This window comes from Ambystoma mexicanum, chromosome 1p (genome assembly GCF_040938575.1).
Source record: "Ambystoma mexicanum isolate Mex_15411 chromosome 1p, UKY_AmexF1_1, whole genome shotgun sequence".
Lineage (NCBI taxonomy): Eukaryota > Metazoa > Chordata > Amphibia > Caudata > Ambystomatidae > Ambystoma > Ambystoma mexicanum.
The window spans coordinates 1487879012-1487906846 of record NC_090921.1 but is presented as its reverse complement, the minus strand read 5'-3'; positions in this window follow the sequence as shown (position 1 = coordinate 1487906846).

The window sequence follows — 27835 nt, the reverse complement described above, 5'->3', positions numbered from 1 at the left end:
TATTCGAACTGAGAGCTGCCATACCAAGATGGCGGCCCGCACACTGTCTTGTTGTGTGCTTGGTGCAGTTTAACCTCTGCCCACATTGGCTCTAGCTCCTTTGTAATGGGCCAATGAGAAGCAGGCAGGCTTGGCCGGCCCTCCTCCAAAGGCCTGATCCTGGCCCTGGACAAAATGCTTGTCTCTAAACTATCCCGCGCATGGGCAAGGCAGCACTCCCTGGAATGGGACTGTCCTCTCCCTACCACAGGATGTGGCCAGGTGCAGTTCCAGCACGGCTTGACGATAAGGTAAGACCCTCCCTGGGCCCTTTCAGGCACGCGCACGTCATCACCGCCATGACTTTGAATTGCTTCCCTGCCCTGAAAATTGTGGCACTCTATAGCTCTGTTGTGGACTATGGATGTTACTGCTTGCTGGGCTGCATTTTCGATGGCTACTGCTCTTCTGCAATATAATTGAACTGCGAGCTGCTATACCAAGATGGCGGCCCGCTCACTGTTGTTGTGTGCTTGGTGCAGTTGATGCTCTGCCCCAATTGGCTCTAGCTCTTTTGTAATGGTCCAGTGAGAAGACGTTAGGCTTGGCCGGCCCTCATCCGAAGCCCCAATCCTGGCCCGGACAAAGTGCTCCTCTCTTCACTATCCCATGCACCGGCAGGGTACCAGTCCCTGTAATGGCACTGTGCACTCTCCCTACCATGGGAGGTTGCCAGGTGCAGCTCCAACACAGCTTGATGATAAGGTAAGACCCTCCCTGGGCCCTTTCAGGCACACACACATACTCGCTGCCATGAAATTGAATTGCTTCCCTGCCCTGAAGATCGTGACACTCTACAGCACTGTTGTGGAATGTGGATGTTACTGCTTGCTAGGCTGCATTTTCAACACCTACTGCCCTTCTCCAACATATTCGAACTGTGAGCTGCCATACCAAGATGGCGGCCTGCACACTGTGTTGTTGTGTGTTTGGTGCAGTTGATGCTTTGCCCCCATTGGCTCTGACTTCTTTGTAATGGGCCAATGACAAGCTGGCATGCTTCGCCAGCCCTCCTCCAAAGGCCTGATCCTGGCCCAGACAAAATGCTCCTCTTTTCACTATCCCACTCATCGGCAAGACAGCTGTCCCTTGAATGGCACTGCGCACACTCTCTACCACGGGAGGCTGCCAGGTGGAGCTCCAATACGGCTTGATAAGGTAAGACCCTCCATGGGCACTTTCAGGCACACGCACATCGTCGCTGCCATGAAATTGAATTGCTTCCCTGCCCTGAAGATCGTGACACTCTACAGCACTGTTGTGGACTGTGGATTTTACTGCTTGCTAGGCTGCATTTTCAACACCTAAAGCCCTTCTCCAACATATTCGAACTGTGAGCTGCCATACCAAGATGGCGGCCTGCACACTGTGTTGTTGTGTGTTTGGTGCAGTTGATGCTCTGCCCCCATTGGCTCTGACTTCTTTGTAATGGGCCAATGACAAGCTGGCATGCTTCACCAGCCCTCCTCCAAAGGCCTGATCCTGGCCCAGACAAAATGCTCCTCTTTTCACTATCCCACTCATCGGCAAGACAGCTGTCCCTTGAATGGCACTGCGCCCACTCTCTACCACGGGAGGCTGCCAGGTGGAGCTCCAATACGGCTTGATGATAAGGTAAGACCCTCCCTGGGCCCTTTCAGGCACACGCACATCGTCGCTGCCATGAAATTGAATTGCTTCCCTGCCCTGAAGATCGTGACACTCTACAGCTCTGTTGTGGATTATGGATGTTACTGCTTTCTAGGCTGCATTTCCGACGGCTACTGCCCTTCTGAAATATATTCGAACTGAGAGCTGCCATACCAAGATGGCGGCCCGCACACTGTCTTGTTGTGTGCTTGGTGCAGTTTAACCTCTGCCCACATTGGCTCTAGCTCCTTTGTAATGGGCCAATGAGAAGCCGGCAGGCTTGGCCAGCCCTCCTCCAAAGGCCTGATCCTGGCCCTGGACAAAATGCTTGTCTCTTAACTATCCCACTCATCGGCAAGACAGCAGTCCCTTGAATGGCACTGCGCCCACTCTCTACCATGGGAGGCTGCCAGGTGCAGCTCCAATACGGCTTGATGATAAGGTAAGACCCTCCCTGGGCCTTTCAGGCACACGCACATCGTCGCTGCCATGAAATTGAATTGCTTCCCTGCCCTGAAGATCGTGACACTCTACAGCACTGTTGTGGACTGTGGATTTTACTGCTTGCTAGGCTGCATTTTCAACACCTACTGCCCTTCTCCAACATATTCCAACTGTGAGCTGCCATACCAAGATGGCAGCCTGCACACTATGTTGTTGTGTGTTTGGTGCAGTTGATGCTCTACCCCCATTGGCTCTGGCTCCTTTGTAATGGGCCAATGACAAGTCGGCAGGCTTGGCCGGCCCTCCTCCAAAGGCCTGATCCTGGCCCTGGACAAAATGCTTGTCTCTTAACTATCCCGCGCATGGGCAAGGCAGCAGTCCCTGGAATGGGACTGTGCCCTCTCGCTACCACAGGAGGTGGCCAGGTGCAGCTCCAACACGGCTTGACGATAAGGTAAGACCCTCCCTGGGCCCTTTCAGGCACACGCACGTCAGCACTGCCATGACTTAGAATTGCTTCCCTGCCCTGAAGATCGTGGCACTCTACAGCTCTGTTGTGGACTGTGGATGTTACTGCTTGCTAGGCTGCATTTTCAACGGCAACTGCCCTACTGCAATATATTCCAACTGCAAGCTGCCATACCAAGATGTGCTGCCTACACACTGTTGTGTGCTTGGTGCAGTTGATGCTCTGCCCCCATTGGCTCTAGCTCCTTTGTAATGGGCCAATGAGAAGCCGGCAGGCTTGGCCGGCCCTCCTCCAAAGGCCTGATCCTGGCCCTGGACAAAATGCTTGTCTCTTAACTATCCAGCGCATGGGCAAGGCAGCAGTCCCTGGAATGGGATTGTGCCCTCTCCCTACCAGAGGAGGTGGCCAGGTGCAGCTCCAACACGGCTTGACGATAAGGTAAGACCCTCCCTGGGCCCTTTCAGGCACATGCACATCGTTGCTGCCATAACTTTGAATTGCTTCACTGCCCTGAAGATCGTGGCACTCTACAGCTCTGTTGTGAACTGTGGATGTTACTGCTTGCTAGGCTGAATTTTCGACGGCTTCTGCCCTTCTGAAATATATTCGAACTGAGAGCTGCCATACCAAGATGGCTGCCTGCACACTGTTGTGTTATTGGTGCAGTTGATGCTCTGCCCCCATTGGGTCTAGCTCCTTTGTAATAGGCCAATGTGTAGCCGGCAGGCTTGGCCGGCCCTCCTCCAAAGCCCCGATCCTGGCCCTGGACAAAATGCTTGTCTCTTAACTATCCCTCACATGGGCAAGGCAGCAGTCCCTGGAATGGGACTGGGCCCTCTCCCTACCACGGGAGGTGGCAAGGTGCAGCTCCAACACGGCCTAACGATAAGGTAAGACCCTCCGTGGGCCCTTTCGGGCACACCCACGTCGGCGCTGCCATGACTTTGAATTGCTTCCCTGCCCTGAAGATCGTGGCACTCTACAGCTCTGTTGTGGACTATGGCTGTTACTGCTTGCTAGCCTGCATTTTCGAAGGCAACTGCCCTACTGCAATATGTTGCAACTGCAAGCTGCCATACCAAGATGGCTGCTGCACACCGTTGTGTGCTTGGTGCAGTTGATGCACTGCCCCATTGGCTCTAGCTTCTTTGTAACAGGCTAATGAAAAGCCGGCAGGCTTGGCCGGCCCTCCTCCAAAGGCCCGATCCTGGCCCTGGACAAAATGCTTGTCTCTTAACTATCCCACGCATCGGGAAGGCAGCAGTCCCTGGAATGGGACTGTGCCCTCTCCCTACCACAGGAGGTGGCCAGGTGCAGCTCCAACACGGCTTGACGATAAGTTAAGACCCTCCCTGGGCCCATTCAGGCATGCCCACGTCGGCGCTGCCATGACTTTGAATTGCTTCCCTGTCCTGAAGATCGTGGCACTCTACAGCTCTGTTGTGGATTATGGATGTTACTGCTTGCTAGGCTGCATTTTCGACGGCAACTGCCCTACTGCAATATATAATCGAACTACGAGCTGCCATACCAAGATGGCAGCCCGCACACTGTGTTGTTCTGTGCTTGGTGCAGTTGATGCTCTGCCCCATTGGCTCTGGCTCCTTTGTAATGGGCCAATGAGAAGCCGCAGGCTTAGCCGGCACTCATCCGAAGGCCCGATCCTGCACCCAGACAAAATGTTCCCCTCTTCACTATCCCGCGCATCGACCAGGCAGCAGTCCCTGGAATGGCACTGCGCTCTCTCCCTACCACGGGAGGTTGCCAGATGCAGCTTCAACATGGCTTGACGATAAGGTAAGACCCTCCCTGGGCCCTTTCAGGCACACGCACACCGTAGCTGCCATGACATTGAATTGCTTCCTTGCCCTGAAGATCGTGGCACTCTACAGCTCTGTAGTGGACTGTGGATGTTATTGCTTGCTAGGCTGCATTTCCGACGGCTACTGCCCTTCTGAAATATATTCGAACTGAGAGCTGCCATACCAAGATGGCGGCCTGCACACTGTCTTGTTGTGTGCTTGGTGCAGTTTAACCTCTGCCCACATTGGCTCTAGCTCCTTTGTAATGGGCCAATGAGAAGCCGGCAGGCTTGGCCAGCCCTCCTTCAAAGGCCTGATCCTGGCTCTGGACAAAATGCTTGTCTCTTAACTATCCCACTCATCGGCAAGACAGCAGTCCCTTGAATGGCACTGCGCCCACACTCTACCACGGGAGGCTGCCAGGTGCACCTCCAATACGGCTTGATGATAAGGTAAGACCCTCCCTGGGTCCTTTCAGGCACACGCACATCGTCGCTGCCATGAAATTGAATTGCTTCCCTGCCCTGAAGATCGTGACACTCTACAGCACTGTGGATTTTACTGCTTGCTAGGCTGCATTTTCTACACCTACTGCCCTTCTGCAATATATTCGAACTGTGAGCTGCCATACCAAGATGGCGGCCTGCACACTGTGTTGTTGTGTGTTTGGTGCAGTTAATGCTCTGACCCCATTGGCTCTGGCTCCTTTGTAATGGGCCAATGACAAGTCAGCAGGCTTGGCCGGCCAACCTCCAAAGGCCTGAACCTGGCCCTGGACAAAATGCTTGTCTCCTAACTATCCCGCGCATGGGCAAGGCAGCAGTCCCTGGAATGGGACTGTGCCCTCTCGCTACCACAGGGGGTGGCCAGGTGCAGCTCCAACATGGCTTGACGATAAGGTAAGACCCTCCCTGGGCCCATTCAGGCATGCCCACGTCGGCGCTGCCATGACTTTGAATTGCTTCCCTGTCCTGAAGATCGTGGCACTCTACAGCTCTGTTGTGGATTATGGATGTTACTGCTTGCTAGGCTGCATTTACGACGGCAACTGCCCTACTGCAATATATAATCGAACTACGAGCTGCCATACCAAGATGGCAGCCCGCACACTGTGTTGTTCTGTGCTTGGTGCAGTTGATGCTCTGCCCCATTGGCTCTGGCTCCTTTGTAATGGGCCAATGAGAAGCCGCAGGCTTAGCCAGCACTCATCCGAAGGCCCGATCCTGCACCCAGACAAAATGTTCCCCTCTTCACTATCCCGCGCATCGACCAGGCAGCAGTCCCTGGAATGGCACTGCGCTCTCTCCCTACCACGGGAGGTTGCCAGATGCAGCTTCAACATGGCTTGACGATAAGGTAAGACCCTCCCTGGGCCCTTTCAGGCACACGCACACCGTAGCTGCCATGACATTGAATTGCTTCCTTGCCCTGAAGATCGTGGCACTCTACAGCTCTGTAGTGGACTGTGGATGTTATTGCTTGCTAGGCTGCATTTCCGACGGCTACTGCCCTTCTGAAATATATTCGAACTGAGAGCTGCCATACCAAGATGGCGGCCTGCACACTGTCTTGTTGTGTGCTTGGTGCAGTTTAACCTCTGCCCACATTGGCTCGAGCTCCTTTGTAATGGGCCAATGAGAAGCCGGCAGGCTTGGCCAGCCCTCCTTCAAAGGCCTGATCCTGGCTCTGGACAAAATGCTTGTCTCTTAACTATCCCACTCATCGGCAAGACAGCAGTCCCTTGAATGGCACTGCGCCCACTCTCTACCACGGGAGGCTGCCAGGTGCACCTCCAATACGGCTTGATGATAAGGTAAGACCCTCCCTGGGCCCTTTCAGGCACACGCACATCGTCGCTGCCATGAAATTGAATTGCTTCCCTGCCCTGAAGATCGTGACACTCTACAGCACTGTGGATTTTACTGCTTGCTAGGCTGCATTTTCTACACCTACTGCCCTTCTGCAATATATTCGAACTGTGAGCTGCCATACCAAGATGGCGGCCTGCACACTGTGTTGTTGTGTGTTTGGTGCAGTTAATGCTCTGACCCCATTGGCTCTGGCTCCTTTGTAATGGGCCAATGACAAGTCAGCAGGATTGGCCGGCCAACCTCCAAAGGCCTGAACCTGGCCCTGGACAAAATGCTTGTCTCCTAACTATCCCGCGCATGGGCAAGGCAGCAGTCCCTGGAATGGGACTGTGCCCTCTCGCTACCACAGGGGGTGGCCAGGTGCAGCTCCAACATGGCTTGACGATAAGGTAAGACCCTCCCTGGGCCCATTCAGGCATGCCCACGTCGGCGCTGCCATGACATTGACTTGCTTCCTTGCCCTGAAGATCGTGGCACTCTACAGCTCTGTAGTGGACTGTGGATGTTACTGCTTGCTAGGCTGCATTTCCGACGGCTACTGCCCTTCTGAAATATATTCGAACTGAGAGCTGCCATACCAAGATGGCGGCCCGCACACTGTCTTGTTGTGTGCTTGGTGCAGTTTAACCTCTGCCCCCATTGGCTCTAGCTCCTTTGTAATGGGCCAATGAGAAGCCGGCAGGCTTGGCCAGCCCTCCTCCAAAGCCCTGATCCTGGCCCTGGACAAAATGCTTGTCTCTTAACTATCCCGCGCATGGGCAAGGTAGCAGTCCCTGGAATGGGGCTGTGCCCTCTCCCTACCACAGGAGGTGGCCAGGTGCAGCTCCAACACGGCTTGACGATAAGGTAAGACCCTCCTTGGGCCCTTTCAGGCACGCGCACGTCAGCACTGCCATGACTTTGAATTGCTTCCCTGCCCTGAAGATCGTGGCACTCTACAGCTCTGTTGTGGACTATGGATGTTACTGCTTGCTAGGCTGCATTTTCGATGGCTACTGCTGTTCTGCAATATAATTGAACTGCGAGCTGCTATACCAAGATGGCGGCCCGCACACTGTTGTGTGCTTGGTGCAGTTGATGCTTCGCCCCCATCGGCTCTAGTTCCCTTGTGATGGGCCAATGAGAAGCCGGCAGGCTTGGCCGGCCCTCCTCCAAAGGCCTGGCCCTGGACAAAATGCTTGCCTCTTAACTATCCCGCGCATGGGCAAGGCAGCAGTCCCTGGAATGGGACTGTGCCCTCTCCCTACCACAGGAGGTGGCCAGGTGCAGCTCCAACACGGCTTGACGATAAGGTAAGACCCTCCCTGGGCCCTTTCAGGCACACGCACGTCAGCACTGCAATGACATTGAATTGCTTCCCTGCCCTGAAGATCGTGGCACTCTACAGCTCTGTTATGGACTATGGATGTTACTGCTTGCTAGGCTGCATTTTCGACGGCAACTGCCCTACTGCAATATATTCCAACTGCAAGCTGCCATACCAAGATGTGCTGCCTGCACACTGTTGTGTGCTTGGTGCAGTTGATGCTTCGCCCCCATCGGCTCTAGTTCCCTTGTGATGGGCCAATGAGAAACCGGCAGGCTTGGCCGGCCCTCCTCCAAAGGCCTGATCCTGGCCCTGGACAAAATGCTTGTCTCTTAACTATCCCGCGCATGGGGAAGGCAGCAGTCCCTGGAATGGGACTGTGCCCTCTCCCTACCACAGGAGGTGGCCAGGTGCAGCTCCAACACGGCTTGACGATAAGGTAAGACCCTCCGTGGGCCCTTTCGGGCACACCCACATCGGCGCTGCCATGACTTTGAATTGCTTCCCTGCCCTGAAGATCGTGGCACTCTACAGCTCTGTTGTGGACAATGGCTGTTACTGCTTGCTAGCCTGCATTTTCGATGGCAACTGCCCTACTGCAATATATTCCAACTGCAAGCTGCCATACCAAGATGGCTGCTGCACACCGTTGTGTGCTTGGTGCAGTTGATGCTCTGCCCCCATTGGCTCTAGCTTCTTTGTAACAGGCCAATGAAAAGCCGGCAGGCTTGGCCGGCCCTCCTCCAAAGGCCCGATCCTGGCCCTGGACAAAATGCTTGTCTCTTAACTATCCCACGCATCGGCAAGGCAGCAGTCCCTGGAATGGGACTGTGCCCTCTCCCTACCACAGGAGGTGGCCAGGTGCAGCTCCAACACGGCTTGACGATAAGGTAAGACCCTCCCTGGGCCCTTTCAGGCACATGCACATCGTTGCTGCCATAACTTTGAATTGCTTCACTGCCCTGAAGATCGTGGCACTCTACAGCTCTGTTGTGGACTGTGGATGTTACTGCTTGCTAGGCTGCATTTTCGACGGCTACTGCCCTTCTGAAATATATTCGAACTGAGAGCTGCCATACCAAGATGGCTGCCTGCACACTGTTGTGTGATTGGTGCAGTTGAAGCTCTGCCCCCATTGGCTCTAGCTCCTTTGTAATAGGCCAATGCGTAGCCGGCAGGCTTGGCCGGCCCTCCTCCAAAGACCCGATCCTGGCCCTGGACAAAATGCTTGTCTCTTAACTATCCCTCGCATGGGCAAGGCAGCAGTCCCTGGAATGGCACTGGGCCCTCTCCCTACCAGGGGAGGTGGCAAGGTGCAGCTCCAAAACGGCCTAACGATAAGGTAAGACCCTCCGTGGGCCCTTTCGGGCACACCCACGTCGGCGCTGCCATGACTTTGAATTGCTTCCCTGCCCTGAAGATCGTGGCACTCTACAGCTCTGTTGTGGACTATGGCTGTTACTGCTTGCTAGCCTGCATTTTCGACGGCAACTGCCCTACTGCAATATATTCCAACTGCAAGCTGCCATACCAAGATGGCTGCTGCACACCGTTGTGTGCTTGGTGCAGTTGATGCTCTGCCCCATTGGCTCTAGCTCCTTTGTAACAGGCCAATGAAAAGCCGGCAGGCTTGGCCGGCCCTCCTCCAAAGGCCCGATCCTGGCCCTGGACAAAATGCTTGTCTCTTAACTATCCCACGCATCGGCAAGGCAGCAGTCCCTGGAATGGGACTACGCCCTCTCCATACCATGGGAGATGTCCAGGTGCAGCTCCAATACGGCTTGACGATAAGGTAAGACCCTCCATGGGCCCTTTCAGGCACGTGCACGTCGGCGCTGCCATGACTTTGAATTGCTTCCCTGAAGATCCTGACACTCTACAGCTCTATTGTGGACTATGGATGTTACTGCTTGCTAGGCTGCATTTTCCACAACTGCTGCTCTTCTGCAATATATTCGAAGAGCGAGCTGCCATACCAAGATGGCGGCCCACACACTGTGTTGTTGTATGCCTGGTGCATTTGATGATCTGCCCCCATTGGCTCTAGCTCTTGTAATGGTCCAGTGAGAAGCCGTTAGGCTTGGCCGGCCCGCATCCGAAGCCCCGATCCTGGCCCCGGACAAAGTGCTCCTCTCTTCACTATCCCGTGCATCGGCAGGGTAGCAGTCCCTGTAATGGCACTGCGCACTCTCCCTGCCACGGGAAGTTGCCAGGTGCAGCTCCAACATGGCTTGACGATAAGGTAAGACCCTCCCTGGGCCCATTCAGGCATGCCCACGTCGGCGCTGCCATGACTTTGAATTGCTTCCCTGTCCTGAAGATCGTGGCACTCTACAGCTCTGTTGTGGATTATGGATGTTACTGCTTGCTAGGCTGCATTTTCGACGGCAACTGCCCTACTGCAATATATAATCGAACTACGAGCTGCCATACCAAGATGGCATCCCGCACACTGTGTTGTTCTGTGCTTGGTGCAGTTGATGCTCTGCCCCATTGGCTCTGGCTCCTTTGTAATGGGCCAATGAGAAGCCGCAGGCTTAGCCGGCACTCATCCGAAGGCCCGATCCTGCACCCAGACAAAATATTCCCCTCTTCACTATCCCGCGCATCGACCAGGCAGCAGTCCCTGGAATGGCACTGCGCTCTCTCCCTACCACGGGAGGTTGCCAGATGCAGCTTCAACATGGCTTGACGATAAGGTAAGACCCTCCCTGGGCCCTTTCAGGCACACGCACACCGTAGCTGCCATGACGTTGAATTGCTTCCTTGCCCTGAAGATCGTGGCACTCTACAGCTCTGTAGTGGACTGTGGATGTTATTGCTTGCTAGGCTGCATTTCCGACGGCTACTGCCCTTCTGAAATATATTCGAACTGAGAGCTGCCATACCAAGATGGCGGCCTGCACACTGTCTTGTTGTGTGCTTGGTGCAGTTTAACCTCTGCCCACATTGGCTCTAGCTCCTTTGTAATGGGCCAATGAGAAGCCGGCAGGCTTGGCCAGCCCTCCTTCAAAGGCCTGATCCTGGCTCTGGACAAAATGCTTGTCTCTTAACTATCCCACTCATCGGCAAGACAGCAGTCCCTTGAATGGCACTGCGCCCACTCTCTACCACGGGAGGCTGCCAGGTGCACCTCCAATACGGCTTGATGATAAGGTAAGACCCTCCCTGGGCCCTTTCAGGCACACGCACATCGTCGCTGCCATGAAATTGAATTGCTTCCCTGCCCTGAAGATCGTGACACTCTACAGCACTGTGGATTTTACTGCTTGCTAGGCTGCATTTTCTACACCTACTGCCCTTCTGCAATATATTCGAACTGTGAGCTGCCATACCAAGATGGCGGCCTGCACACTGTGTTGTTGTGTGTTTGGTGCAGTTAATGCTCTGACCCCATTGGCTCTGGCTCCTTTGTAATGGGCCAATGACAAGTCGGCAGGCTTGGCCGGCCATCCTCCAAAGGCCTGAACCTGGCCCTGGACAAAATGCTTGTCTCCTAACTATCCCGCGCATGGGCAAGGCAGCAGTCCCTGGAATGGGACTGTGCCCTCTCGCTACCACAGGGGGTGGCCAGGTGCAGCTCCAACATGGCTTGACGATAAGGTAAGACCCTCCCTGGGCCCTTTCAGGCACACGCACGTCAGCACTGCCATGACTTAGAATTGCTTCCCTGCCCTGAAGATCGTGGCACTCTACAGCTCTGTTGTGGACTGTGGATGTTACTGCTTGCTAGGCTCCATTTTCAACGACAACTGCCCTACTGCAATATATTCCAACTGCAAGCTGCCATACCAAGATGTGCTGCCTGCACACTGTTGTGTGATTGGTGCAGTTGATGCTCTGCCCCCATTGGCTCTAGCTCCTTTGTAATGGGCCAATGAGAAGCCGGCAGGTTTGGCTGGCCCTCCTCCGAAGGCCTGATCCTGGCCCTGGACAAAATGCTTGTCTCTTAACTATCCCGCGCATGGGCAAGGCAGCAGTCCCTGGAATGGGACTGTGCCCTCTCCCTACCACAGGAGGTGGCCAGGTGCAGCTCCAACACGGCTTGACGATAAGGTAAGACCCTCCCTGGGCCCTTTCAGGCACACGCACGTCAGCACTGCCATGACTTTTAATTGTTTCCCTGCCCTGAAGATCCTGGCACTCTACAGCTCTGTTGTGGACTATGGCTGTTACTGCTTGCTAGCCTGCATTTTTTCGACGGCAACTGCCCTACTGCAATATATTCCAACAGCAAGCTGCCATACCAAGATGGCTGCTGCACACCGTTGTGTGCTTGGTGCATTTGATGCTCTGCCCCCATTGGCTCTAGCTCCTTTGTAACAGGCCAATGAAAAGCCGGCAGGCTTGGCCGGGCCTCCTCCAAAGGCCTGATCCTGGCCCTGGACAACTTAACTATCCCGCGCATGGGCAAGGCAGCAGTCTCTGGAATGGGACTGTGCGCTCTCCCTACCAGAGGAGGTGGCCAGGTGCAGCTCCAACTCGGCTTGACGATAAGGTAAGACCCTCCCTGGGCTCTTTCAAGCACACGCACGTCAGCACTGCCATGACTTAGAATTGCTTCCCTGCCCTGAAGATCGTGGCACTCTACAGCTCTGTTGTGGACTGTGGATGTTACTGCTTGCTAGGCTCCATTTTCAACGGCAACTGCCCTACTGCAATATATTCCAACTGCAAGCTGCCATACCAAGATGTGCTGCCTACACACTGTTGTGTTGCTTGGTGCAGTTGATGCTCTGCCCCCATTGGCTCTAGCTCCTTTGTAATGGGCCAATGAGAAGCCGGCAGGCTTGGCCGGCTCTCCTCCAAAGGCCTGATCCTGGCCCTGGACAAAATGCTTGTCTCTTAACTATCCCGCGCATGGGCAAGGCAGCAGTCCCTGGAATGGGATTGTGCCCTCTCCCTACCAGAGGAGGTGGCCAGGTGCAGCTCCAACACGGCTTGACGATAAGGTAAGACCCTCCCTGGGCCCTTTCAGGCACACGCACGTCAGCACTGCCATGACATTGAATTGCTTCCCTGTCCTGAAGATCGTGGCACTCTACAGCTCTGTTATGGACTATGGATGTTACTGCTTGCTAGGCTGCATTTTCGACGGCAACTGCCCTACTGCAATATATTCCAACTGCAAGCTGCCATACCAAGATGTGCTGCCTGCACACTGTTGTGTGCTTGGTGCAGTTGATGCTTCGCCCCCATCGGTTCTAGCTCCCTTGTGATGGGCCAATGAGAAGCCGGCAGGCTTGGCCGGCCCTCCTCCAAAGGCCTGATCCTGGCCCTGGACAAAATGCTTGTCTCTTAACTATCCCGCGCTTGGGCAAGGCAGCAGTCCCTGGAATGGGACTGTGCCCTCTCCCTACCACAGGAGGTGGCCAGGTGCAGCTCCAACACGGATTGACGATAAGGTAAGACCCTCCCTGGGCCCTTTCAGGCACGCCCACTCGGCGCTGCCATGACTTTGAATTGCTTCCCTGTCCTGAAGATCGTGGCACTCTACAGCTCTGTTGTGGATTATGGATGTTACTGCTTGCTAGGCTGCATTTTCGACGGCAACTGCCCTACTGCAATATATTCGAACTACGAGCTGCCATACCAAGATGGCAGCCCGCACACTGTGTTGTTCTGTGCTTGGTGCTTTTGAATCTGTGCCCCATTGGCTCTGGCTCCTTTGTAATGGGCCAATGAGAAGCCGCAGGCTTAGCCGGCCCTCATCCGAAGGCCCGATCCTGCACCCAGACAAAATGTTCCTCTCTTCACTATCCCGCGCATCGACCAGGCAGCAGTCCCTGGAATGGCACTGCGCTCTCTCCCTACCACGGGAGGTTGCCAGATGCAGCTTCAACATGGCTTGACGATAAGGTAAGACCCTCCCTGGGCCCTTTCAGGCACACGCACACCGTAGCTGCCATGACATTGAATTGCTTCCTTGCCCTGAAGATCGTGGCACTCTACAGCTCTGTAGTGGACTGTGAATGTTACTGCTTGCTAGGCTAAATTTCCGACGGCTACTGCCCTTCTGAAATATATTCGAACTGAGAGCTGCCATACCAAGATGGCTGCTGCACACCGTTGTGTGCTTGGTGCAGTTGATGCTCTGCCGCATTGGCTCTAGCTTCTTTGTAACAGGCCAATGAAAAGCCGGCAGGCTTGGCCGGCCCTCCTCCAAAGGCCCGATCCTGGCCCTGGACAAAATGCTTGTCTCTTAACTATCCCACGCATCGGCAAGGCAGCAGTCCCTGGAATGGGACTGTGCCCTCTCCCTACCACAGGAGGTGGCCAGGTGCAGCTCCAACACGGCTTGACGATAAGGTAAGACCCTCCCTGGGCCCTTTCAGGCACATGCACATCGTTGCTGCCATAACTTTGAATTGCTTCACTGCCCTGAAGATCGTGGCACTCTACAGCTCTGTTGTGGACTGTGGATGTTACTGCTTGCTAGGCTGCATTTTCGACGGCTACTGCCCTTCTGAAATATATTCGAACTGAGAGCTGCCATACCAAGATGGCTGCCTGCACACTGTTGTGTGATTGGTGCAGTTGATGCTCTGCCCCCATTGGCTCTAGCTCCTTTGTAATAGGCCAATGCGTAGCCGGCAGGCTTGGCCGGCCCTCCTCCAAAGACCCGATCCTGGCCCTGGACAAAATGCTTGTCTCTTAACTATCCCTCGCATGGGCAAGGCAGCAGTCCCTGGAATGGGACAGGGCCCTCTCCCTACCACGGGAGGTGGCAAGGTGCAGCTCCAACACGGCCTAACGATAAGGTAAGACCCTCCGTGGGCCCTTTCGGGCACACCCACGTCGGCGCTGCCATGACTTTGAATTGCTTCCCTGCCCTGAAGATCGTGGCACTCTACAGCTCTGTTGTGGACTATGGCTGTTACTGCTTGCTAGCCTGCATTTTCGACGGCAACTGCCCTACTGCAATATATTCCAACTGCAAGCTGCCATACCAAGATGGCTGCTGCACACCGTTGTGTGCTTGGTGCAGTTGATGCTCTGCCCCATTGGCTCTAGCTCCTTTGTAACAGGCCAATGAAAAGCCGGCAGGCTTGGCCGGCCCTCCTCCAAAGGCCCGATCCTGGCCCTGGACAAAATGCTTGTCTCTTAACTATCCCACGCATCGGCAAGGCAGCAGTCCCTGGAATGGGACTACGCCCTCTCCATGCCATGGGAGATGTCCAGGTGCAGCTCCAATACGGCTTGACGATAAGGTAAGACTCTCCCTGGGCCCATTCAGGCACGCCCACGTTGGCGCTGCCATGACTTTGAATTGCTTCCCTGTCCTGAAGATCGTGGCACTCTACAGCTCTGTTGTGGATTATGGATGTTACTGCTTGCTAGGCTGAATTTTCGACGGCAACTGCCCTACTGCAATATATTCGAACTACGAGCTGCCATACCAAGATGGCAGCCCGCACACTGTGTTGTTCTGTGCTTGGTGCAGTTGATGCTCCGCCCCCATTGGCTCTGGCTCCTTTGTAATGGGCCAATGAGAAGCCGCAGGCTTAGCCGGCCCTTATCCGAAGGCCCGATCCTGCACCCAGACAAAATGTTCCTCTCTTCAATATCCTGCGCATCGACCAGGCAGCAGTCCCTGGAATGGCACTGCGCTCTCTCCCTACCACGGGAGGTTGACAGATGCAGCTTCAACATGGCTTGACGATAAGGTAAGACCCTCCCTGGGCCCTTTCAGGCACACGCACACCGTAGCTGCCATGACATTGAATTGCTTCCTTGCCCTGAAGATCGTGGCACTCTACAGCTCTGTAGTGGACTGTGGATGTTACTGCTTGCTAGGCTGCATTTCCGACGGCTACTGCCCTTCTGAAATATATTCGAACTGAGAGCTGCCATACCAAGATGGCGGCCCGCACACTGTCTTGTTGTGTGCTTGGTGCAGTTTAATCTCTGCCCACATTGGCTCTAGCTCCTTTGTAATGGGCCAATGAGAAGCCGGCAGGCTTGGCCAGCCCTCCTCCAAAGGCCTGATCCTGGCCCTGGACAAAATGCTTGTCTCTTAACTATCCCTCGCATGGGCAAGGCAGCAGTGCCTGGAATGGGACTGGGCCCTCTCCCTACCACGGGAGATGGCAAGGTGCAGCTCCAACACGGCCTAACGATAAGGTTAGACCCTCCGTAGGCTCGTTCGGGCACACCCACGTCGGCGCTGCCATGACTTTGAATTGCTTCCCTGCCCTGAAGATCGTGGCACTCTACAGCTCTGTTGTGGACTATGGCTGTTACTGCTTGCTAGCCTGCATTTTTTCGACGGCAACTGCCCTACTGCAATATATTCCAAGAGCAAGCTGCCATACCAAGATGGCTGCTGCACACCGTTGTGTGCTTGGTGCAGTTGATGCTCTGCCCCCATTGGCTCTAGCTCCTTTATAACAGGCCAATGAAAAGCCGGCAGGCTTGGCCGGCCCTCCTCCAAAGGCCCGATCCTGGCCCTGGACAAAATGCTTGTCTCTTAACTATCCCATGCATCGGCAAGGCAGCCGATAAGGTAAGACCCTCCCTGGGCCCATTCAGGCACGCCCACGTCAACGCTGCCATGAATGGAATGGGACTACGCCCTCTCCATATCATGGGAGATGTCCAGGTGCAGCTCCAACACGGCTTGACGATAAGGTAAGACCCTCCATGGGCCCTTTCAGGCACGTGCACGTCGGCATTGCCATGACTTTGAATTGCTTCCCTGAAGATCCTGGCACTCTACAGCTCTGTTGTGGACTATGGATGTTACTGCTTGCTAGGCTGCATTTTGCACGACTACTGCTCTTCTGCAATATATTCGAACAGCGAGCTGCCATACCAAGATGGCGGCCCACACACAGTGTTGTTGTATGCTTGGTGCAGTTGATGCTCTGCCCCCATTGGCTCTAGCTCTTGTAATGGTCCAGTGAGAAGCCGTAAGGCTTGGCCGGCTCTCATCCAAAGCCCCAATCATGGCCCCGGACAAAGTGCTCCTCTCTTCACTATCCCGTGCATCGGCAGGGTAGCAGTCCCTGTAATGGCACTGCACACTCTCCCTGCCACGGGAAGTTGCCAGGTGCAGCTCCAACATGGCTTGACAATAAGGTAAGACCCTCCCTGGGCCCTTTCAGGCACACGCACATCGTCGCTGCCATGACATTGAATTACTTCCCTCCCCTGAAGATCGTGGCACTCTACAGCTCTGTTGTGGACTGTGGATGTTACAGCTTGCTAGGCTGCATTTTCGACGCCTACTGCCCTTCTGCAATATATTCGAACTGTGAGCTGCCATACCAAGATGGCGGCCTACACAATGTGTTGTTGTGTGCTTGGTGCAGTTGATGCTCTGACCCCATTGGCTCTGGCTTCTTTGTAATGGGCCAATGAGAAGCTGGCAGGCTTGGCCGGCCCTCCACGAAAGGCCTGATCCTGGCCACGGACAAAATGCTTGTCTCTTAACTATACCGCTCATGGGCAAGGCAGCAGTCCCTGGAATGGGACTGTGCCCTCTCCCTACCACCAGAGGTGGCCAGGTGCAGCTCCAACACGGCTTGACGATAAGGTAAGACCCTCCCTGGGCCCATTCAGGCACGCCCACGTCGACGCTGCCATGACTTTGAATTGCTTCCCTGTCCTGAAGATCGTGGCACTCTACAGCTCTGTTGTGGATTATGGATGTTACTGTTTGCTAGGCTGCATTTTCGATGGCTACTGCTGTTCTGCAATATAATTGAACTGCGAGCTGCTATACCAAGATGGCGGCCCGCACACTGTTGTGTGCTTGGTGCAGTTGATGCTTCGCCCCCATCGGCTCTAGTTCCCTTGTGATGGGCCAATGAGAAGCCGGCAGGCTTGGCCGGCCCTCCTCCAAAGGCCTGGCCCTGGACAAAATGCTTGCCTCTTAACTATCCCGCGCATGGGCAAGGCAGCAGTCCCTGGAATGGGACTGTGCCCTCTCCCTACCACAGGAGGTGGCCAGGTGCAGCTCCAACACGGCTTGACGATAAGGTAAGACCCTCCCTGGGCCCTTTCAGGCACACGCACGTCAGCACTGCAATGACATTGAATTGCTTCCCTGCCCTGAAGATCGTGGCACTCTACAGCTCTGTTATGGACTATGGATGTTACTGCTTGCTAGGCTGCATTTTCGACGGCAACTGCCCTACTGCAATATATTCCAACTGCAAGCTGCCATACCAAGATGTGCTGCCTGCACACTGTTGTGTGCTTGGTGCAGTTGATGCTTCGCCCCCATCGGCTCTAGTTCCCTTGTGATGGGCCAATGAGAAACCGGCAGGCTTGGCCGGCCCTCCTCCAAAGGCCTGATCCTGGCCCTGGACAAAATGCTTGTCTCTTAACTATCCCGCGCATGGGGAAGGCAGCAGTCCCTGGAATGGGACTGTGCCCTCTCCCTACCACAGGAGGTGGCCAGGTGCAGCTCCAACACGGCTTGACGATAAGGTAAGACCCTCCGTGGGCCCTTTCGGGCACACCCACATCGGCGCTGCCATGACTTTGAATTGCTTCCCTGCCCTGAAGATCGTGGCACTCTACAGCTCTGTTGTGGACAATGGCTGTTACTGCTTGCTAGCCTGCATTTTCGATGGCAACTGCCCTACTGCAATATATTCCAACTGCAAGCTGCCATACCAAGATGGCTGCTGCACACCGTTGTGTGCTTGGTGCAGTTGATGCTCTGCCCCCATTGGCTCTAGCTTCTTTGTAACAGGCCAATGAAAAGCCGGCAGGCTTGGCCGGCCCTCCTCCAAAGGCCCGATCCTGGCCCTGGACAAAATGCTTGTCTCTTAACTATCCCACGCATCGGCAAGGCAGCAGTCCCTGGAATGGGACTGTGCCCTCTCCCTACCACAGGAGGTGGCCAGGTGCAGCTCCAACACGGCTTGACGATAAGGTAAGACCCTCCCTGGGCCCTTTCAGGCACATGCACATCGTTGCTGCCATAACTTTGAATTGCTTCACTGCCCTGAAGATCGTGGCACTCTACAGCTCTGTTGTGGACTGTGGATGTTACTGCTTGCTAGGCTGCATTTTCGACGGCTACTGCCCTTCTGAAATATATTCGAACTGAGAGCTGCCATACCAAGATGGCTGCCTGCACACTGTTGTGTGATTGGTGCAGTTGAAGCTCTGCCCCCATTGGCTCTAGCTCCTTTGTAATAGGCCAATGCGTAGCCGGCAGGCTTGGCCGGCCCTCCTCCAAAGACCCGATCCTGGCCCTGGACAAAATGCTTGTCTCTTAACTATCCCTCGCATGGGCAAGGCAGCAGTCCCTGGAATGGCACTGGGCCCTCTCCCTACCAGGGGAGGTGGCAAGGTGCAGCTCCAAAACGGCCTAACGATAAGGTAAGACCCTCCGTGGGCCCTTTCGGGCACACCCACGTCGGCGCTGCCATGACTTTGAATTGCTTCCCTGCCCTGAAGATCGTGGCACTCTACAGCTCTGTTGTGGACTATGGCTGTTACTGCTTGCTAGCCTGCATTTTCGACGGCAACTGCCCTACTGCAATATATTCCAACTGCAAGCTGCCATACCAAGATGGCTGCTGCACACCGTTGTGTGCTTGGTGCAGTTGATGCTCTGCCCCATTGGCTCTAGCTCCTTTGTAACAGGCCAATGAAAAGCCGGCAGGCTTGGCCGGCCCTCCTCCAAAGGCCCGATCCTGGCCCTGGACAAAATGCTTGTCTCTTAACTATCCCACGCATCGGCAAGGCAGCAGTCCCTGGAATGGGACTACGCCCTCTCCATACCATGGGAGATGTCCAGGTGCAGCTCCAATACGGCTTGACGATAAGGTAAGACCCTCCATGGGCCCTTTCAGGCACGTGCACGTCGGCGCTGCCATGACTTTGAATTGCTTCCCTGAAGATCCTGACACTCTACAGCTCTATTGTGGACTATGGATGTTACTGCTTGCTAGGCTGCATTTTCCACAACTGCTGCTCTTCTGCAATATATTCGAAGAGCGAGCTGCCATACCAAGATGGCGGCCCACACACTGTGTTGTTGTATGCCTGGTGCATTTGATGATCTGCCCCCATTGGCTCTAGCTCTTGTAATGGTCCAGTGAGAAGCCGTTAGGCTTGGCCGGCCCGCATCCGAAGCCCCGATCCTGGCCCCGGACAAAGTGCTCCTCTCTTCACTATCCCGTGCATCGGCAGGGTAGCAGTCCCTGTAATGGCACTGCGCACTCTCCCTGCCACGGGAAGTTGCCAGGTGCAGCTCCAACATGGCTTGACGATAAGGTAAGACCCTCCCTGGGCCCATTCAGGCATGCCCACGTCGGCGCTGCCATGACTTTGAATTGCTTCCCTGTCCTGAAGATCGTGGCACTCTACAGCTCTGTTGTGGATTATGGATGTTACTGCTTGCTAGGCTGCATTTTCGACGGCAACTGCCCTACTGCAATATATAATCGAACTACGAGCTGCCATACCAAGATGGCATCCCGCACACTGTGTTGTTCTGTGCTTGGTGCAGTTGATGCTCTGCCCCATTGGCTCTGGCTCCTTTGTAATGGGCCAATGAGAAGCCGCAGGCTTAGCCGGCACTCATCCGAAGGCCCGATCCTGCACCCAGACAAAATATTCCCCTCTTCACTATCCCGCGCATCGACCAGGCAGCAGTCCCTGGAATGGCACTGCGCTCTCTCCCTACCACGGGAGGTTGCCAGATGCAGCTTCAACATGGCTTGACGATAAGGTAAGACCCTCCCTGGGCCCTTTCAGGCACACGCACACCGTAGCTGCCATGACGTTGAATTGCTTCCTTGCCCTGAAGATCGTGGCACTCTACAGCTCTGTAGTGGACTGTGGATGTTATTGCTTGCTAGGCTGCATTTCCGACGGCTACTGCCCTTCTGAAATATATTCGAACTGAGAGCTGCCATACCAAGATGGCGGCCTGCACACTGTCTTGTTGTGTGCTTGGTGCAGTTTAACCTCTGCCCACATTGGCTCTAGCTCCTTTGTAATGGGCCAATGAGAAGCCGGCAGGCTTGGCCAGCCCTCCTTCAAAGGCCTGATCCTGGCTCTGGACAAAATGCTTGTCTCTTAACTATCCCACTCATCGGCAAGACAGCAGTCCCTTGAATGGCACTGCGCCCACTCTCTACCACGGGAGGCTGCCAGGTGCACCTCCAATACGGCTTGATGATAAGGTAAGACCCTCCCTGGGCCCTTTCAGGCACACGCACATCGTCGCTGCCATGAAATTGAATTGCTTCCCTGCCCTGAAGATCGTGACACTCTACAGCACTGTGGATTTTACTGCTTGCTAGGCTGCATTTTCTACACCTACTGCCCTTCTGCAATATATTCGAACTGTGAGCTGCCATACCAAGATGGCGGCCTGCACACTGTGTTGTTGTGTGTTTGGTGCAGTTAATGCTCTGACCCCATTGGCTCTGGCTCCTTTGTAATGGGCCAATGACAAGTCGGCAGGCTTGGCCGGCCATCCTCCAAAGGCCTGAACCTGGCCCTGGACAAAATGCTTGTCTCCTAACTATCCCGCGCATGGGCAAGGCAGCAGTCCCTGGAATGGGACTGTGCCCTCTCGCTACCACAGGGGGTGGCCAGGTGCAGCTCCAACATGGCTTGACGATAAGGTAAGACCCTCCCTGGGCCCTTTCAGGCACACGCACGTCAGCACTGCCATGACTTAGAATTGCTTCCCTGCCCTGAAGATCGTGGCACTCTACAGCTCTGTTGTGGACTGTGGATGTTACTGCTTGCTAGGCTCCATTTTCAACGACAACTGCCCTACTGCAATATATTCCAACTGCAAGCTGCCATACCAAGATGTGCTGCCTGCACACTGTTGTGTGATTGGTGCAGTTGATGCTCTGCCCCCATTGGCTCTAGCTCCTTTGTAATGGGCCAATGAGAAGCCGGCAGGTTTGGCTGGCCCTCCTCCGAAGGCCTGATCCTGGCCCTGGACAAAATGCTTGTCTCTTAACTATCCCGCGCATGGGCAAGGCAGCAGTCCCTGGAATGGGACTGTGCCCTCTCCCTACCACAGGAGGTGGCCAGGTGCAGATCCAACACGGCTTGACGATAAGGTAAGACCCTCCCTGGGCCCTTTCAGGCACACGCACGTCAGCACTGCCATGACTTTTAATTGTTTCCCTGCCCTGAAGATCCTGGCACTCTACAGCTCTGTTGTGGACTATGGCTGTTACTGCTTGCTAGCCTGCATTTTTTCGACGGCAACTGCCCTACTGCAATATATTCCAACAGCAAGCTGCCATACCAAGATGGCTGCTGCACACCGTTGTGTGCTTGGTGCATTTGATGCTCTGCCCCCATTGGCTCTAGCTCCTTTGTAACAGGCCAATGAAAAGCCGGCAGGCTTGGCCGGGCCTCCTCCAAAGGCCTGATCCTGGCCCTGGACAACTTAACTATCCCGCGCATGGGCAAGGCAGCAGTCTCTGGAATGGGACTGTGCGCTCTCCCTACCAGAGGAGGTGGCCAGGTGCAGCTCCAACTCGGCTTGACGATAAGGTAAGACCCTCCCTGGGCTCTTTCAAGCACACGCACGTCAGCACTGCCATGACTTAGAATTGCTTCCCTGCCCTGAAGATCGTGGCACTCTACAGCTCTGTTGTGGACTGTGGATGTTACTGCTTGCTAGGCTCCATTTTCAACGGCAACTGCCCTACTGCAATATATTCCAACTGCAAGCTGCCATACCAAGATGTGCTGCCTACACACTGTTGTGTTGCTTGGTGCAGTTGATGCTCTGCCCCCATTGGCTCTAGCTCCTTTGTAATGGGCCAATGAGAAGCCGGCAGGCTTGGCCGGCTCTCCTCCAAAGGCCTGATCCTGGCCCTGGACAAAATGCTTGTCTCTTAACTATCCCGCGCATGGGCAAGGCAGCAGTCCCTGGAATGGGATTGTGCCCTCTCCCTACCAGAGGAGGTGGCCAGGTGCAGCTCCAACACGGCTTGACGATAAGGTAAGACCCTCCCTGGGCCCTTTCAGGCACACGCACGTCAGCACTGCCATGACATTGAATTGCTTCCCTGTCCTGAAGATCGTGGCACTCTACAGCTCTGTTATGGACTATGGATGTTACTGCTTGCTAGGCTGCATTTTCGACGGCAACTGCCCTACTGCAATATATTCCAACTGCAAGCTGCCATACCAAGATGTGCTGCCTGCACACTGTTGTGTGCTTGGTGCAGTTGATGCTTCGCCCCCATCGGTTCTAGCTCCCTTGTGATGGGCCAATGAGAAGCCGGCAGGCTTGGCCGGCCCTCCTCCAAAGGCCTGATCCTGGCCCTGGACAAAATGCTTGTCTCTTAACTATCCCGCGCTTGGGCAAGGCAGCAGTCCCTGGAATGGGACTGTGCCCTCTCCCTACCACAGGAGGTGGCCAGGTGCAGCTCCAACACGGATTGACGATAAGGTAAGACCCTCCCTGGGCCCTTTCAGGCACGCCCACTCGGCGCTGCCATGACTTTGAATTGCTTCCCTGTCCTGAAGATCGTGGCACTCTACAGCTCTGTTGTGGATTATGGATGTTACTGCTTGCTAGGCTGCATTTTCGACGGCAACTGCCCTACTGCAATATATTCGAACTACGAGCTGCCATACCAAGATGGCAGCCCGCACACTGTGTTGTTCTGTGCTTGGTGCTTTTGAATCTGTGCCCCATTGGCTCTGGCTCCTTTGTAATGGGCCAATGAGAAGCCGCAGGCTTAGCCGGCCCTCATCCGAAGGCCCGATCCTGCACCCAGACAAAATGTTCCTCTCTTCACTATCCCGCGCATCGACCAGGCAGCAGTCCCTGGAATGGCACTGCGCTCTCTCCCTACCACGGGAGGTTGCCAGATGCAGCTTCAACATGGCTTGACGATAAGGTAAGACCCTCCCTGGGCCCTTTCAGGCACACGCACACCGTAGCTGCCATGACATTGAATTGCTTCCTTGCCCTGAAGATCGTGGCACTCTACAGCTCTGTAGTGGACTGTGAATGTTACTGCTTGCTAGGCTAAATTTCCGACGGCTACTGCCCTTCTGAAATATATTCGAACTGAGAGCTGCCATACCAAGATGGCTGCTGCACACCGTTGTGTGCTTGGTGCAGTTGATGCTCTGCCGCATTGGCTCTAGCTTCTTTGTAACAGGCCAATGAAAAGCCGGCAGGCTTGGCCGGCCCTCCTCCAAAGGCCCGATCCTGGCCCTGGACAAAATGCTTGTCTCTTAACTATCCCACGCATCGGCAAGGCAGCAGTCCCTGGAATGGGACTGTGCCCTCTCCCTACCACAGGAGGTGGCCAGGTGCAGCTCCAACACGGCTTGACGATAAGGTAAGACCCTCCCTGGGCCCTTTCAGGCACATGCACATCGTTGCTGCCATAACTTTGAATTGCTTCACTGCCCTGAAGATCGTGGCACTCTACAGCTCTGTTGTGGACTGTGGATGTTACTGCTTGCTAGGCTGCATTTTCGACGGCTACTGCCCTTCTGAAATATATTCGAACTGAGAGCTGCCATACCAAGATGGCTGCCTGCACACTGTTGTGTGATTGGTGCAGTTGATGCTCTGCCCCCATTGGCTCTAGCTCCTTTGTAATAGGCCAATGCGTAGCCGGCAGGCTTGGCCGGCCCTCCTCCAAAGACCCGATCCTGGCCCTGGACAAAATGCTTGTCTCTTAACTATCCCTCGCATGGGCAAGGCAGCAGTCCCTGGAATGGGACAGGGCCCTCTCCCTACCACGGGAGGTGGCAAGGTGCAGCTCCAACACGGCCTAACGATAAGGTAAGACCCTCCGTGGGCCCTTTCGGGCACACCCACGTCGGCGCTGCCATGACTTTGAATTGCTTCCCTGCCCTGAAGATCGTGGCACTCTACAGCTCTGTTGTGGACTATGGCTGTTACTGCTTGCTAGCCTGCATTTTCGACGGCAACTGCCCTACTGCAATATATTCCAACTGCAAGCTGCCATACCAAGATGGCTGCTGCACACCGTTGTGTGCTTGGTGCAGTTGATGCTCTGCCCCATTGGCTCTAGCTCCTTTGTAACAGGCCAATGAAAAGCCGGCAGGCTTGGCCGGCCCTCCTCCAAAGGCCCGATCCTGGCCCTGGACAAAATGCTTGTCTCTTAACTATCCCACGCATCGGCAAGGCAGCAGTCCCTGGAATGGGACTACGCCCTCTCCATGCCATGGGAGATGTCCAGGTGCAGCTCCAATACGGCTTGACGATAAGGTAAGACTCTCCCTGGGCCCATTCAGGCACGCCCACGTTGGCGCTGCCATGACTTTGAATTGCTTCCCTGTCCTGAAGATCGTGGCACTCTACAGCTCTGTTGTGGATTATGGATGTTACTGCTTGCTAGGCTGAATTTTCGACGGCAACTGCCCTACTGCAATATATTCGAACTACGAGCTGCCATACCAAGATGGCAGCCCGCACACTGTGTTGTTCTGTGCTTGGTGCAGTTGATGCTCCGCCCCCATTGGCTCTGGCTCCTTTGTAATGGGCCAATGAGAAGCCGCAGGCTTAGCCGGCCCTTATCCGAAGGCCCGATCCTGCACCCAGACAAAATGTTCCTCTCTTCAATATCCTGCGCATCGACCAGGCAGCAGTCCCTGGAATGGCACTGCGCTCTCTCCCTACCACGGGAGGTTGACAGATGCAGCTTCAACATGGCTTGACGATAAGGTAAGACCCTCCCTGGGCCCTTTCAGGCACACGCACACCGTAGCTGCCATGACATTGAATTGCTTCCTTGCCCTGAAGATCGTGGCACTCTACAGCTCTGTAGTGGACTGTGGATGTTACTGCTTGCTAGGCTGCATTTCCGACGGCTACTGCCCTTCTGAAATATATTCGAACTGAGAGCTGCCATACCAAGATGGCGGCCCGCACACTGTCTTGTTGTGTGCTTGGTGCAGTTTAATCTCTGCCCACATTGGCTCTAGCTCCTTTGTAATGGGCCAATGAGAAGCCGGCAGGCTTGGCCAGCCCTCCTCCAAAGGCCTGATCCTGGCCCTGGACAAAATGCTTGTCTCTTAACTATCCCTCGCATGGGCAAGGCAGCAGTGCCTGGAATGGGACTGGGCCCTCTCCCTACCACGGGAGATGGCAAGGTGCAGCTCCAACACGGCCTAACGATAAGGTTAGACCCTCCGTAGGCTCGTTCGGGCACACCCACGTCGGCGCTGCCATGACTTTGAATTGCTTCCCTGCCCTGAAGATCGTGGCACTCTACAGCTCTGTTGTGGACTATGGCTGTTACTGCTTGCTAGCCTGCATTTTTTCGACGGCAACTGCCCTACTGCAATATATTCCAAGAGCAAGCTGCCATACCAAGATGGCTGCTGCACACCGTTGTGTGCTTGGTGCAGTTGATGCTCTGCCCCCATTGGCTCTAGCTCCTTTATAACAGGCCAATGAAAAGCCGGCAGGCTTGGCCGGCCCTCCTCCAAAGGCCCGATCCTGGCCCTGGACAAAATGCTTGTCTCTTAACTATCCCATGCATCGGCAAGGCAGCCGATAAGGTAAGACCCTCCCTGGGCCCATTCAGGCACGCCCACGTCAACGCTGCCATGAATGGAATGGGACTACGCCCTCTCCATATCATGGGAGATGTCCAGGTGCAGCTCCAACACGGCTTGACGATAAGGTAAGACCCTCCATGGGCCCTTTCAGGCACGTGCACGTCGGCATTGCCATGACTTTGAATTGCTTCCCTGAAGATCCTGGCACTCTACAGCTCTGTTGTGGACTATGGATGTTACTGCTTGCTAGGCTGCATTTTGCACGACTACTGCTCTTCTGCAATATATTCGAACAGCGAGCTGCCATACCAAGATGGCGGCCCACACACAGTGTTGTTGTATGCTTGGTGCAGTTGATGCTCTGCCCCCATTGGCTCTAGCTCTTGTAATGGTCCAGTGAGAAGCCGTAAGGCTTGGCCGGCTCTCATCCAAAGCCCCAATCATGGCCCCGGACAAAGTGCTCCTCTCTTCACTATCCCGTGCATCGGCAGGGTAGCAGTCCCTGTAATGGCACTGCACACTCTCCCTGCCACGGGAAGTTGCCAGGTGCAGCTCCAACATGGCTTGACAATAAGGTAAGACCCTCCCTGGGCCCTTTCAGGCACACGCACATCGTCGCTGCCATGACATTGAATTACTTCCCTCCCCTGAAGATCGTGGCACTCTACAGCTCTGTTGTGGACTGTGGATGTTACAGCTTGCTAGGCTGCATTTTCGACGCCTACTGCCCTTCTGCAATATATTCGAACTGTGAGCTGCCATACCAAGATGGCGGCCTACACAATGTGTTGTTGTGTGCTTGGTGCAGTTGATGCTCTGACCCCATTGGCTCTGGCTTCTTTGTAATGGGCCAATGAGAAGCTGGCAGGCTTGGCCGGCCCTCCACGAAAGGCCTGATCCTGGCCACGGACAAAATGCTTGTCTCTTAACTATACCGCTCATGGGCAAGGCAGCAGTCCCTGGAATGGGACTGTGCCCTCTCCCTACCACCAGAGGTGGCCAGGTGCAGCTCCAACACGGCTTGACGATAAGGTAAGACCCTCCCTGGGCCCATTCAGGCACGCCCACGTCGACGCTGCCATGACTTTGAATTGCTTCCCTGTCCTGAAGATCGTGGCACTCTACAGCTCTGTTGTGGATTATGGATGTTACTGTTTGCTAGGCTGCATTTTCGACGCCAACTGCCCTCCTGCAATATATTCGAACTATGAGCTGCCATACCAAGATGGCAGCCCGCAGACTGTGTTGTTCTGTGCTTGGTGCAGTTGATGCTCTGCCCCCATTGGCTCTGGCTCCTTTGTAATTGGCCAATGAGAAGCCGGCAGGCTTGGCCGGCCCTCCTCCGAATGCCCGATCCTGCACCCAGACAAAATGTTCCTCTCTTCACTATCCCGCGCATCGACCAGGCAGCAGTCCCTGGAATGGCACTGCGCTCTCTCCCTACCACGGTAGGTTGCCAGGTGCAGCTTCAACATGGCTTGACGATGAGGTAAGACCCCCCCTGGGCCCTTTCAGGCACACAAACACCGTCGCTGCCATGACATTGAATTGCTTCCTTGCCCTGAAGATTGTGGCACTCTACAGCTCTGTAGTGGACTGTGGATGTTACTGCTTGCTTGGCTCCATTTCCGACGGCTACTGCCCTTCTGAAATATATTCGAACTGAGAGCTGCCATACCAAGATGGCGGCCCGCACACTGTCTTGTTGTGTGCTTGGTGCAGTTTAACCTCTGCCCACATTGGCTCTAGCTCCTTTGTAATGGGCCAATGA